Genomic DNA, 14,762 nt, shown 5'->3' with positions numbered 1-14,762 from the left:
GCATCCAAGAGACATTGTGGCTTGCCGGTGAACGAAGTCTGTGAAGGTTTGGGAGTCTACCTTGAAGACTTACCAGAGTGATTGTGCGAGGTCTGTGTGACCTTAGCTCAAGGGGATTACGGTGAGGACTGGGTGTCCTGAGCTGCGTGTTCAGGACTGGGTGTCTGGGACTATGTGTCCTAAGGTTTAAATACCTAGCCGCCCCAACTAGACGTACAGTTGTCACAGCAACTGGAACTGGTCCAACAAATCGTTGTCTTCAACGAGTCACTGGTTTCATCTTCCCTTCCCTTTACTTACTGTTGCTCCTTGTGAAGTCATTGTATGTTTGCACTATCTTTTGTCTTCACTGAGTGACTGCATGTTCTGTATGACTTCATAATATCTTCCTACCTGATCCTTACTACATTGCTGCTATTAAGTCATTGTGCTTTCACTTCATTGAATACTTGACTATGGCTTGCCTAGTGTAGTCTACCTTCCACTGCATGGTAATAGGTTTATTTCTATCGTTTGTCTTCATAACTTCCACATTTTGAAGACTTTCATAAAAATCGCCTATTCACCCCCCCCCCTCTAGTCGATATAACGCACTTTCAATTGGTATCAGAGCAAGGTGCTCCCTTGTTCTGTGTGATTCGGTTTAACCACCTGGAGTTTTAGCTATCTCGACTGCAGGGATAATTAAAGTCTCTGCTGCGTGCCCCATCTTCGATGGAACTGAATATCCCTACTGGAAGAATAAGATGCGCATGCATCTTGAAGCCATTGATGTCGACCTATGGTATGTCGTCGAAAACGGTGTTCCCAAGGATGGAGAAGGTGTCACTGCTGCTGACGTCAAGAAATTTGTTCAACTGGACTCTACTGCCAAGAATATCATCTGTGGTCACCTGACCAAAGGACAGTATGGCCGTGTGAGTGCTTTGAAGACATCTAAGCTGGTCTGGGACTGGCTCTCCAAGGTCAATGAAGGCATCTCAACCCAGAGAGATCAGAGAATCAGTGTCCTTCGCAACCTCTTCAACCGCTTCAAGCGAAATGACAATGAGAATGTCCAGCACACTTTTGACCGACTCACTGACATCACAAATGAGCTTCAAGCCCTCGGCGCTACTGAGATCACCAAACATGAAGTCGTCAAGACACTACTGAGATCACTTGATAGTTCGTTTGACATCCTAGCCCTGATGATTCAAGAACGTCCTGATTTCAAGACACTCGATCCATCTGACATACTTGAGAGGCTCAACACACATGAGTTTCAGCTTTCTGAGAAAAGAGATATCTATGGTCAAAACTATGGGCGAACTCGTGCCTTGAAAGCAAAAGCTGTCTCCTCATCTGAAGAAGAATCTGACAGCAGTTCTGATGATCCTGAAGACATTGGAAGAGAACTTGCTATGCTTGTGAAGAAGTTCCAAAAATTCACCAAGAAGAAAGGCTTCAGAAAGTCTTCCCGATCAAGCTCAAGGAATGATGAAGCTTCTGCTCACGACTACAAGAAAAAACATGTCACAAGTGCAAGAAACCTAGCCACTTCATCTATGAGTGTCCACAGTGGGACAATGAGAACAAAAAGAAGAAGAAGAGCAAGGAATATGACTCTGACGACAAGAAGAAGAAGAAATACTCAAATTCTTCGTCCAAGTCTTCCTCAAAGTCTTCATCACACAAGAAGAGCTCATCTGGCAAGGCACGTGCGTTTGTTGGCAAGGAAATGGACTCAGAGGAGGAGTCCGCTTCTGAGGAGGCGGAGGTGGAGTCTGAGGAGGAGTCCGATTCAGGCGTCGCAAGTCTGGCTACAGCATACGTTGCCAAGTCCATCTTCAATACTGAATACAATGACCTCGTCACCAACACCGATGCGAATGACAAGGACTACTCCGCTTCTACCTATTGCTTCATGGCTCGCGGTGCCAAGGTAAACACACGCACTACTCACTATCAAACATCTAGTGACGATGACTCTGATTGTGATTCAAAACCCATCTACAAAACACTTGCTAAAATTGCAACTGAACAGCAGAAAGCTATGGAACATATTCAAAAACTGTTAGACAGAAGCGATGATCTGTTAGGTGCTGAAATGACTCGATCTGAATCCTTAATTGAAGACATAAAAAATCTTCACGTTAAGTATCAAGAACTTGAAAGTCGTCATGAACCTCTCTCAACAACTCATGAAAAGCTTTCCTATGATTATCTTCAAAGGAAGCAAGATCTTGAGAAATTGAGAGTGGTTCATGAAGATCTTCAAAAGGAAAACGAGTCACTTCACTCCAAACAGATCAGTCCCGCTCAGGAAGGATTTGAACCACCATGTCTTAAATGCATTGAGCGTGATAATGCTACTTCTGTTGCTGAATGTTCTACTGCTACTACTGTTGCAATATCTTCAACTGTTGATGTGGTAACTAACCCCTCTGCTGAGGATACCACTGCTATTGCTAATGAGAATGCTAGGTTGAAGACATTGCTTGAAACAGGGATGTACAAAAGTCTTAAAGGGCATCAGACACTATGTGATGTCCTCAAAAAGCAGATTCTGAACCGAAACCCGAGGAAAGAGGGTGTTGGGTTTGTAAGGAAAATGAATGCTGATGGCTCTTACTGGAGACCTGAGCAGTACGCCAAAACCATGTGGGTTGCTGCAAAGGAACCTTGAGCAGACCCATCCAATCTATCTGGCTTCACCTGTGCTAACCCCATTATCATTGATGAATCCTTTCATGCAAACTATATACTGTTTAAGAATCAGAATGGTGAAGTGTTTGCCAGGTACATTGGTACTAACTATAGGAATGGACCGCCTATGAAGAAGATCTGGGTTCCGAAAGGTGTTTGGAGAATCTTCCTATGAATGTCATCATGACACCTCACGTGAAGAAGACAAACCTCAGACCAAAGGCTTCATACGGTCCAAAGGCTTCATACAGACAGAGGACTCACCTGAGTCGCACTAACGCAAATGTTTTGCAGGGAAACCATACTCAGGCATGTGAATATGAGAGCGGTTCATCAAACTGCCATGTTCATAAGACCAAGAACTATTCTGCTTATTCTTATGAGTACTATTGTCCGCCTGCAAGACTGTTTGCTAGGACTCCAAAGCCAAAATTCTCAGATGCTGCACTTAGACTTATTGCTTCTCAGCCACCCTTGAAGATGTGGGTGGCTAAGAAATCTTAACTCTCTTTTGCAGGGAAAGGTCTCCAGCAGAAAACCAAAATCGTCTGACGCCATTGCTGGGGACCTTAAACATCTTGTAGGGCGTAAGATCAAATGCCCGAATGGTCTTACTATGTACTTCGTTCCTGAATCGCTTGCTACTCTCCCTATTAGTCCTAATCTGGATCTAAGCTTTCATAACCCATTGGTTCGTCAAATGTTTTTGCTTCACAATGCTCTTGGTGAAGCCTATCCCCCTAACTGCACTGTAGGGTACGACACCAGCGTCTTCAGAATGGATTATTGATAGTGGGTGTACAAATCACATGACTGGCAAAAGAAGTCTTCTTATGGACTCAACCTTACGTCCATCCGACAAGAGCCACATCACATTTGCTGACACTGGTAAAATTAAGGTATTGGGTCTAGGTAGAGTTGCAATCTCAAGGGATCAACACGTGGACAAAGTCATGTTTGTTGAATCCCTTGGCTTCAACTTAATGTCTGTCTCAATGCTTTGCGATTTGAACATGATCGTAATATTTGGAAAATATCGTTGCCTTGTACTAATGGAATCTGACAAGTCTCTAGCGTTTGAAGGGTATCGAAAAGATGATCTGTACGTAGTAGATTTCTCAGCAGGACCACAGCTTGCCGTATGTCTTCTAGCAAAAGCTTCAGAATGCTGACTCTGGCATCGGAGGCTTGGGCATGCTGGCATGAGGAACCTCCACACCCTTGCGAAGAAGAAGCATGTCATAGGCATCGAGGGCGTCAAGTTCAAGAAAGACCACTTATGCGGTGTCTGTGAAGCAGGGAAGATGACGAGGGCCAAACATCCTTCGAAGACAATCATGACCACTACTCGACCCTTCGAACTGCTTCACATGGATCTTTTCGGTCCCACTCATTACTCAACTCCTACTACTACTGCATGCCTCTATGGCTTCGTTATTGTTGATGATTACTCTAGATACACTTGGGTGCACATAATCCTTTACAAGACTGAAGTGCAGGATGTCTTCAGACGCTTCGCCAATCGAGCTATGAACAATTATGGCGCCAAGATAAAGCACATCAGAAGTGACAATGGCACTGAATTCAAGAACACTGGCCTTGATACATATCTTGATACCTTGGGCATCACACATGAATTCTCAGCCCCATACATGCCACAGCAGAATGGCGTCGTCGAACGCAAGAACAGAACACTCATTGAGATGGCCAGAACAATGCTAGATGAATACAAGACCCCAAGAAAATTCTGGCCTGAAGCCATTGATACTGCATGCCATACAATCAATCGTGTTTATCTTCACAAGCTTCTGAACAAGACATCTTATGAGCTCCTTACTGGCAAGAAGTCAAATGTCAGTTACTTCAGAGTATTTGGCGCAAGGTGCTGGATCAAGGACCCACATCACACCTCAAAGTTTGCACCAAAAGCACATGAGGGTTTTATGCTTGGATATGGAAAGGATCCACACTCCTACAGAGTCTTCAATCTCTTTCATTACAAAGTGGTTGAAACAGTGGATGTGCGGTTCGATGACACCAATGGTTCACAAAGAGAGCAACTGGCAAATGTGCTAGATGAAGTTCCATCCAGTGAATCAATCAAGCTAATGGGAACTGGAGAAATTATACCTTCTGAAGCTCATCCTGAAGAAGAACTTATCATCTCAGCACCTGATCAACATGAAGACAATGCTCAGCCTGAAGACATTCCTCCCAACAACAACACAGATCAGCAAGAGCAAAGTCTTCGCCCTGTACATCCTCGCGTTGCCAATGAAGTGCAGATTGAAAGAATAATTGATAGCATCAATGCACCCGGTCCACTCACTCATTCAAGGGCAACTCAGCTAGCAAATTTCTGTGGACACTTCGCATTCGTATCAATATCAGAACCCAAGAGAGTTGAAGAAGCCTTCATGGAACCTAAATGGATTCAAGCTATGCAAGAAGAGCTTCAACAGTTTGAGCTGAATAATGTATGGGAATTGGTCAAGCGTCCTGATCCACGGAAGCACAATATAATAGGCACCAAATGGATATACCGCAACAAGCAAGATGAGCATGGTCAAGTTGTCAGAAACAAAGCTCGTCTCGTTGCTCAAGGATATACTCAAGTGGAAGGCATTGACTTCGATGAAACATTTGCTCCTGTGGCTAGACTTGAAGCCATACGCATACTGCTGGCCTATGCAAATCATCACAACATACTTCTATATCAAATGGATGTGAAGAGTGCTTTTCTCAATGGGAAGGTTGAAGAAGAAGTGTATGTTGCACAACCGCCTGGCTTTGAAGATCCAAAACATCCTGACATGGTATACAAGCTCAACAAGGCACTGTATGGCCTCAAACAAGCCCCTCGGGCCTGGTATGACACACTCAAATACTTCCTGAAGAGCAAAGGCTTCATACCTGGTTCCCTAGACCCCACTCTCTTCACGAAGACATATGATGGTGAACTGTTTGTGTGCCAAATATATGTGGATGACATTATCTTCGGCTGCACCAATCAGAAGTACAGTGAAGAGTTTGGATATATGATGCAAGAGCAATATTAGATGTCCATGATGGGAGAGCTGAAGTTCTTCCTCGGTCTTCAAATACGACAACAACGCAACGGCATCTTCATATCTCAAGAGAAGTATCTCAAAGATTGCCTGAAGAAGTTCGGTATGCAAGACTTCAAAGGCTTCACAACACCAATGCCAGCCAAACATCATCTGGGTCCCGACGACAATGATAAAGAGTTCGATCAAAAGGTATACCGCTCCATGATTGGTTCTTTACTTTATCTATGTGCATCTAGGCCAGATATTATGCTTAGTGTTTGCATGTGTGCTCGATTTCAAGCGGCACCAAAGGAGTCGCATCACTTAGCTGTGAAGCGAATTCTTCGATATTTGGCTCACACCCCAACTCTAGGATTATGGTATCCAAAGGGCTCAGAGTTTGATCTCGTTGGATTCTCAGATGCTGATTATGCTGGTGACAAAGTTGATCGCAAGTCTTCATCAGGCACATGTCACTTTCTGGGATGATCACTTGTATGTTGGTCTTCAAAGAAGCAGAACTGTGTATCTCTCTCCACTACTGAATCTGAATACATTGCTGCTGGATCTTGCTGCGCTCAGCTTCTGTGGATGAAGCAAACACTCAAGGACTATGGCATTCATCTGAAGCAAGTGCCACTTTACTGCAACAACGAAAGCGCCATCAAGATCACCAACAACCCAGTTCAGCACTCGAAGACAAAGCACATTGAAATTAGTCATCACTTTCTCAGAGATCATGTTGTGAAGGAAGATATTGATATCATACACGTCAACACTGAAGAGCAATTGGCAGATATCTTCACCAAGCCCTTGGATGAGAAGAGATTTTGCAAGTTACGGTGTGAGCTAAATATCCTGGAATCCACAAATGTCCTGTGATCAGGCACACATCCTAACCCTTATGCATATTGATGACTTAGATGTGCAACACACGAAGTAAAGTATATCTTCAATCAATGAAGACATACATTCTAAGTGTGAATACATTAATGTGGAATTTGACTTTGGAGTGCCACAATAATTGTGCGTCGTGCCTGGGTCTAATACTTCCTATACGATGGGTAACGCCACCACCAAATGTTCTATTTTGAAGTGTTTCACTCATGACGTTACCTTGCAATGTCTTCACATTTGGTTTGGCTTCGATCTCAACATATCCTCATGATTATCTTCACTATGTTGATTGTATAGATATATATATATATATATATATATATATTAGTGTTCTGTCCTCTACAGCATTCACTTATAGCTATGTCTTCATTGTTGAATCTTTTGAACTAAGTGAATGTGATCGGACCCTAACCTCTCTATGCTTTCTATCTCAAATTCTATCTCTCCAAATCATATGCATTCTATTGAAACTATCGAATGTCTTCTCTGCGTCCTTGTCAGCAGAAGATACAGAGACAACCATTAAGTCCGTTTTCAATGCTCATTCCTCCACATGAAGTAGGAACGACCACCCGACAATCAAGGCATGCGTAGGACGTGGAACAAACCCCAAAATTCCGCATAATGGCCACGTGTTTCTCAGATGCGAATCGCCAGGGGCACCTGTGTAATAGCGCAGTGCCGCCCATGTACCTATAAATACACACTTCACAGCGGTCATTATCTCTTCTTCCACTCTCGCACGAACCCTAGCGCCACCGCTAGCCCTCGACGACGCCGGCGACGAAGCGCTTCGCTGCCGCAACCTCTCTGACGCCGTCTGCACGCCGACCGCGGACATCGTCCTCTCCGCCGTCGCCATAGGTGTCCTTCGTTGCCAAGTTAGGGCACGGAAGATCGAACTACTCGGCCTCATCTTCCACTTCGTCTAGCAGTTCTTAGTGTGGTAAATAAAACTTCCTTTTTACAGCACCGTTGATCCTATGGATTTGTCACTTTCTACCACAAGCAGTTTCTATTCACACAAGTTAGATCTCTCTCATACTGCATCTCATAACATGCCTAGTATATTCACTTATGCTTCACAAAGTAGTTAGATTCCTCACTTGTACTGATCTGTGGATTCATACAAAATCTGGAACCAACTCCTTATCTATGAGTGAATGTCTTCGCAAAATGAGGTCAATGTCTTCTAAACTGATTTATCTTCAAAATCTTCTGAGAATGCATATGACCTCTTCCCCTTCCCTCGCACCTTAATGCTGTCACAGGTACATGTTCGTGGGAGAATCCTTTGGTTCTCATAGTCTGCATTCATTTGCAGAATTCTTACAGCATCACACTAATTCTCCCGAAGCCAGTTCCTGTTGGTCCAGCAAGCGAAAACCTTTGAAGCCTTTGAACGTGTTGAAGCCTTTCAAGTTAAAGTTTATGGCTTCAGAGAAAGCGGCAAGGAAGGGTGGCAGAAAGCGTCGTGGAGAAACATCCAGAGATCTGCCAGATGAACTCTCAGAACTGTACAAGACAGATCCTGAAGAGGATTACAATCAGCGCAAGACCCGAATCCAATGGATTCGAAGATATTGGGCAGAACAATGGTTCAAATACCGATTTGTAACCCAAGAATATGCTAAGAAAAATGCCATAAAGAGACCGTGGGGAGACATCCAATACAAGAATCTTCTACCCAGGTCCAGAGATGAAGCCATTGCTCAAGGCTTCTATCCCTGCATGGTCCGTGGGCCACAGCCAGCTGATGCACACCCATCGTCACTACTATGATGTCGTGACGACAATCTGTTCAAGCGCAACTTCCAGTTTTCCCAGAACTCAGCGAAGCAGAACAAGAAGACTTTGGGGTTAGACTTCAACTCTGGTCCCTCAGCACCAAGGGCAGATGGCACACGAGATGCAGAACCCAATGTCATCGGTCCTTTCTCCAACCTTGAAGGCCTCATCACCCGCATCTTAGTTCAAGGGACTGCAGTGAATGAGCCTGCAGCTGACGCTGAATCAGAAGAAGCTCCTGCAGCGTCGAAGACAAAGAAGATGAAGAAGCCTAAAGCTTCAAAGCCTTCCCCCTCACCAAAAATCTCAAGGGCGAAGCCACTGGCAACTGCACCTCCTGAAGACAATGTGCAGTCCGAAGACTTATCTCGCATCTCCAAGCCCCAGAAAGTCAAGATGCCTCTGCCTCACACCGGATAAGAGCTAACTGCTGCTGCCATTCTGCGCAATGACGACATTGATCTGTCAAGTGATGAAGATCTAGCAGATGACACTCTTGAGCAACTCATCAAGAGCAAAGAAGAAGCAGAAATCTTCAATGATCTACCTCTCTTTGATGTGACCATCATCCACAACTTCATTGACGAGTGGTTTGACACGCCAAACATCAGCTTTGAAGATCTGCAGCTACCAATTGGCCTCAGTGTCGCCTTCCAAGGCGCCATTGCTTCAGAACTCGCTATTGCCCAGCGCATTATTGAATTGAAGCAAAAGATTGACTATGAAAAGGCTCAGTTCAAGAAGCATATGGCCAAGCTCAACGTGCAGGAAGTGAAGAACTTCAAGAGTATGATGCACGAGCTCAAGGAAGCCTTTGTAAAGAAACGTGCAGAAGCTCAGGGTTCGCGTGAGCGCATGAAGACTCTGGCTGACAGATGTGTGCAAGCCTATAATGAGGCTGAGAAGCGCAAGGCCCTTGGGCGTCCTGGCATCGACCCCGGGATGGTCGCAAAGAAGAAGAAGAAGCCTGCTACGGCTGAACCTGACGCACCAAGACAGGAAGCAGTTCCTATTGTCTTCCCAAGTAAAATGACTGGCTCGAAGCCAAAAAGCCGGTCAACAGCTTTAGAGCTCAAGAAGACAAGGACTGCTGAGGCTGAAGCTAGGAAGAGGAAACATTCTGAAGCCTCTCCAACTGCCCCCTCCAAGAAGAAGAGGAAGACCAAGAAAGATCGGGCAGCTCCCACAGAGCCCTTGATAGTTGAACCCATTTCTATGGTCTATCCTGAAGCTGAACGCCATGAACGCCAACTGACTATCCATGAGCCTGCTTCCACAGAGGCTCATGAAGCTGAAGACTTTCCAGCAGCTGATCTCATCGTTGCTGAAGACATTGGTCAACATGACAATGTGGAAGATGGTGCAGTCCTTCCTCAGAATAGCGAACTCATCAGCATTGGTCATCCACTGACGCCAATTGCACAGGATGCTTCATGGGCAGATCGCCCACAAGAGGAAGAAGACTATGAGGCCCAACCCACTCCAACTCCATAGGCGTCACCCACGTTGCGCAGGCTTCGCAAAGGTCCAAGGCCTCAAGTCTATGCTGAAGACAATCCGGCTGCATCAGCCGCGGAAGATGAAGTCCCACAAGTTGCCACTCCACTGTCCCACCAAGAAGCAGTTCTCAAGGAGAACGTGCTTGAAAATCTTGCGGCTGCCACAGCCACCAATGAAGCTAATGTGTAGCCCTCCCCAACGGAAAAAGAAGACAGCGAAGCCACTGATCCCGTCACTTCTGTTCCTGAGTCTGCTGCCGGTCCACAGTTCGACTATCATGTTGACCACAGGCCTCAGGTACAGAAGCCAATCCCAAGATTGCCAAGGTTCCCAGGTCCTGCATCAGCACCTGGCTCCTTCAATATCAATGGCTTCAGGGCAGACAACACATTCTTCGATAGCTCCAGGAACTCCTACTCAAGGGAAAGGATATCATCTGATCGGTTCTGGAGCTATCCTCAGCGAAGCTATTACTCATGCATTCTTTACAACCAAGGTCGCATCTTCCCACACAAGCGCCTTGACATTGAAGCCATAGCTAGTCTGCCTTGTCTGGAAGAAGCTTTGGATTGCTTCAAGGAAGTTGGACTGCTGCCGTTCGTTACTGACCAAGAGCATTGGAATGAAGAGCTGCTGCTCCAATTCTATGCCACACTTCACATCCGCGGGTACAGCAGAGATCCGAAGACTTGGGTCCTGGAGTGGATGACCGGAAATGTTCATCACGAAGCCAATGCATTTGACATCATTGAGCTCACTGGTTTGCCCACTCCTGGCGATCTCTACGAGCATGGCTATCAGGTGCATAGTGAAGCTATTGAGAGCATCTTTAAGAGGCCGGAACCTGATATGAGTCAGATGCTCAGCATGATGAAGCCATTGACCCAAGATGCTGCTTATCCAACAGAGTTCTTCGTTGAAGACCTTGAGTATCTGCCACGAACCATCTATCACATCATCAGGCAAACTCTCTGGCCCATCAAAGGGCACTCTCCAAATGCCAAGCTTGAGGGTGCAATGAAGACTTTGGTCTTCTATATTCTTCATGGAAAATGCTTCAATGCACAGGACTTATTCATCCGCCAACTTGCTGCATCGGGTTCTGATCTGTTTGGCTTGAAGTTCTGCGCCCCATGGGTAATGCGACTAATTAAACTTCACTCCGATATCTCATATCAGCCATCTGCTCGCAATCATAGGATTTTTCTGCTTGATGTGGATATCTCTACTGAAGCCATCTATCCTGAGCCTGCAAAGGAACCTCTAAGTCTTCAGAATGCAGAGCATCAGAGTTTCTCACAGAAATTGAAGGAGTTGAAGCAGTCACTCGGGTGTATCCTTTGGCTGGCACTACACGTGCACCACACCCTGCGTCTACTGAAGCCACTGATAGTACAACTGCTCCAAGACCCAAGAAGCGCACTCGTGTTCTCAACGACCAAGAGCTTCTTGTGGCTCTTCATCAGAAACAGGATAGGCATCATGACTGGCTGAAGCGTCAGATGAAAAGCCTCTTGGTGGAAGTTAATTGCATTCACAATCTTGCCACCAAGAATGCTTTCGTTTCCCATGAAACCTGTCGCCGTACATGGAAAGGGCTAACGATGATGTGTTCTGAAGATGATCTCCAAGAGGATGGCTTCACTGAGCGATTCAAGTTTGACTCCACACCTCCTCGAAGAGCTGTGCTGCTAGGAACTCCACCCCTTGAAGACTCTGAGTTCTCTTCATCTGCTGCAACAGTGACTGCCAGAGTTATCGAGGATGAAGATGATGCTACTTCACCACCACCTCCTTCAGCACGCGTCAACTCTTCTCCAAGCTCTTCAGCACCGCCAAACACCACCAACGACCCTGCTACTTCACCTACTTCGCATGGGAACGCGTAGATGCTCTATGTCTTCAAACCTTTTTGGTCCTTACTGACAAAAAGGGGAGAAGCATATGAGGTTGATAGTCTTCAAGCGGGTCCATATGGGCGGGTGCTTTATATTTTGCTTCGTGCTTACAACTCTCGTTTTGCTACATTTGGTTCTTTGAGTTGTAACACTTAAACTCGATAGTCGTCTGCTACTTATCTGCCACTTTGTTTTGCGATGATAAATTCCGCATGTGCGACGATAAATTCCGCACTTAGATCATTCTGCAGACGTCCATTTTCCATTATGCATGTCATTATCTTCATATACTTTCACATGCATAGTGGATTGTCATCATAAGTTGAAGTGGATCTCCACAAGTACAACCTGCCATGCGCATTTGCATTCCAAAAGCAAATTACCTATATGCACATCTTCAGGGGGAGCCCTTGCAACTTATGAAGACAATTCCTTATCCTTTACAATTTCACAGATTATATTCCCCGTTGAAAACTTCAACTAGTTTGTCATCAATCACCAAAAAGGGGGAGATTGTAAGTGCATCTAGTGCCACCCCTAGTTGGTTTTGGAGTATTGACGACAAACCTAGTTGAGGGACTAATGTGTTTGTGAGAATTGCAGGATAACACAGGTAGAAGTCCCTCATTGATTCAGTTTTCCTACCAGAGATGACCCCTAAAAATGTATGAAGACATTGAAGTCAAAGGTGGTATATGAAGATATTCACATTGAAGACTATGACAAGAGAAGACACCACATGAAGCCTATGGAGCTCGAAGACTTAGATCTTTCGTAGTTCTTTTTCTTTTGTGTTGAGTCATAGGAACCACCGTACTGTTAAGTGGGGTCCAAGAGAACCAGTCAGACTGACTGAAGTGACGCCTAACCAAAAACCTATGTCTTCGAGTGAAGACTATGAGAGCGAATCTTGTCCAGAGTCGGACAAGTCAGCTTTGCTTGTAGCCCAAGTAAAGTTGTCGTGTGAGTTTGAAATCTGACCGTTGGAACACGTGTCAGTTCCTTAGTGACCCAGGGTCATTTCAGACAAATCAGGTCGGGTTGCCAAGTGGCTATAAATAGCCCACCCCCCACAACCATAAACGGTTGGCTGCTCAGATTGAGAGTACGGCTTTTGTCGTTTGAGAGCAACCCACCTCGAAGCCTTTGAGAGAGAATTCCTTGCGAGGATAAAGCCCTAACCACCCAGAGCCAGAGAGAATTGGGCATCACTTAAGTCTTCTTGTCTGTGTGATCTGAAGACTTATTACACTTGAGGACTGTGCATCCTCCAGCCAGTTAGGCGTCGCGTTCTGAGCATCCAAGAGACATTGTGGATTGCCGGTGAACGAAGTCTGTGAAGGTTTGGGAGTCTACCTTGAAGACTTACCAGAGTGATTGGGCGAGGTCTGTGTGACCTTAGCTCAAGGGGATTACGGTGAGGACTGGGTGTCCTGAGCTGCGTGTTCAGGACTGGGTGTCCGGGACTGTGTGTCCTAAGGTTTAAATACCTAGCCGCCCCAACCAGACGTACAATTGTCACAGCAACTGGAACTGGTCCAACAAATCATTGTCTTCAACGAGTCACTGGTTTCATCTTCCCTTCCCTTTACTTACCGTTTCTCCTTGTGAAGTCATTGTATGTTTGCACTATCTTTTGTCTTCACTGAGTGACTGCATGTTCTGTATGGCTTCATAATATCTTCCAACCTGATCCTTACTACATTGCTGCTATTAAGTCATTGTGCTTTCACTTCATTGAATACTTGACTATGGCTTGCCTAGTGTAGTCTACCTTCCGCTGCATGGTAATAGGTTTATTTCTATCGTTTGTCTTCATAACTTCCACGTTTTGAATACTTTCATAAAAATCCCCTATTCACCCCCCCTCTAGTCGATATAACGCACTTTCAGATCCCCCCGCCCCGCGGGAGGTGGAACTGCCGCCGGAGCAGTTGGTTCTTCGGGAGGACGGCGATCCCGACGATATGTCGGGTTACCTCGTCGCCCTGCGGGCGTCGGTGGCTGCAGCGGCGGCTGCAGAGGCGGCGGCGGCTGCGAGGGAGGCCGCTGAGCAGGCGGCAGCGATCCAGGCGGCGGCTGCGATTCCGCCGGTGGTCCCGCAAGCGGAGGCGGAGGCGGCAGAGTCGTCGGATGAAGACGACATCGACTGGGAGCGGCTAGCCCAGGTCAGCGACGACGACGACGGCGGTGACGACGGTGACAGTGCGGTCATCGATCTGCTGGGTAGCGACGACGAGGAGGAGTAGTTGTTTTTTTAAATGTTCTAAGTATGAACTATGAATCATTTATGTTAGGATGAACTCGTTTCGTTTCCATAGTGTTTAATGGACTATGTAAAATATATCTATGTTCAATCAAGTTTGTTCGAATGTTGTTTTAATTTGTCTTCAAAGTTTGTTCAAAAAATTAGCAAAATATTGAACGCTTATTTTGACAAAAATTTGAAAATTTTCCGACCCATGCATAAAAATGTTCAAAATATATTTAAAAAAATTCCATCGAATATACATAGCACAAAATAAGGTATGCAATTATCTAAAAATTGTAGCAAAAAAATCATGAAAACACATAAAATATAAAAGAAAACTGAATAAAAAGTCAAAAGTGTTTCTAAATGTTTATAAAGTGTTTTAGAAATGTTCAGATGTTGTTAAAATATGTGCATATAGTAAAGCCCGGTGGATGAAAAAATGAAAATTAAGAAATAAAAAATTTAACAAATTAAAAAATAATCAAAAAGGTGAGATATTGTAATTCATTGATTAACATTTTCTGAAATAATTTTAAATTCATTAATATTTATGAATCCGAGAATTTTTAAATTCATTAACATTATCTGAAATAGTTTTAAATTCATTAACATTTATGAATTTTCTGGAAACGCGAGACGTGACAAAATTTTAGGGGTTTTCGGCCCGGAAAATCGTAGAAAATCCAT

Source organism: Triticum urartu, chromosome 5A (assembly GCF_056163025.1).
Source record: "Triticum urartu cultivar PI428250 chromosome 5A, HENAU_Tu73, whole genome shotgun sequence".
Lineage (NCBI taxonomy): Eukaryota > Viridiplantae > Streptophyta > Magnoliopsida > Poales > Poaceae > Triticum > Triticum urartu.
This window is presented reverse-complemented; position numbering follows the sequence as displayed.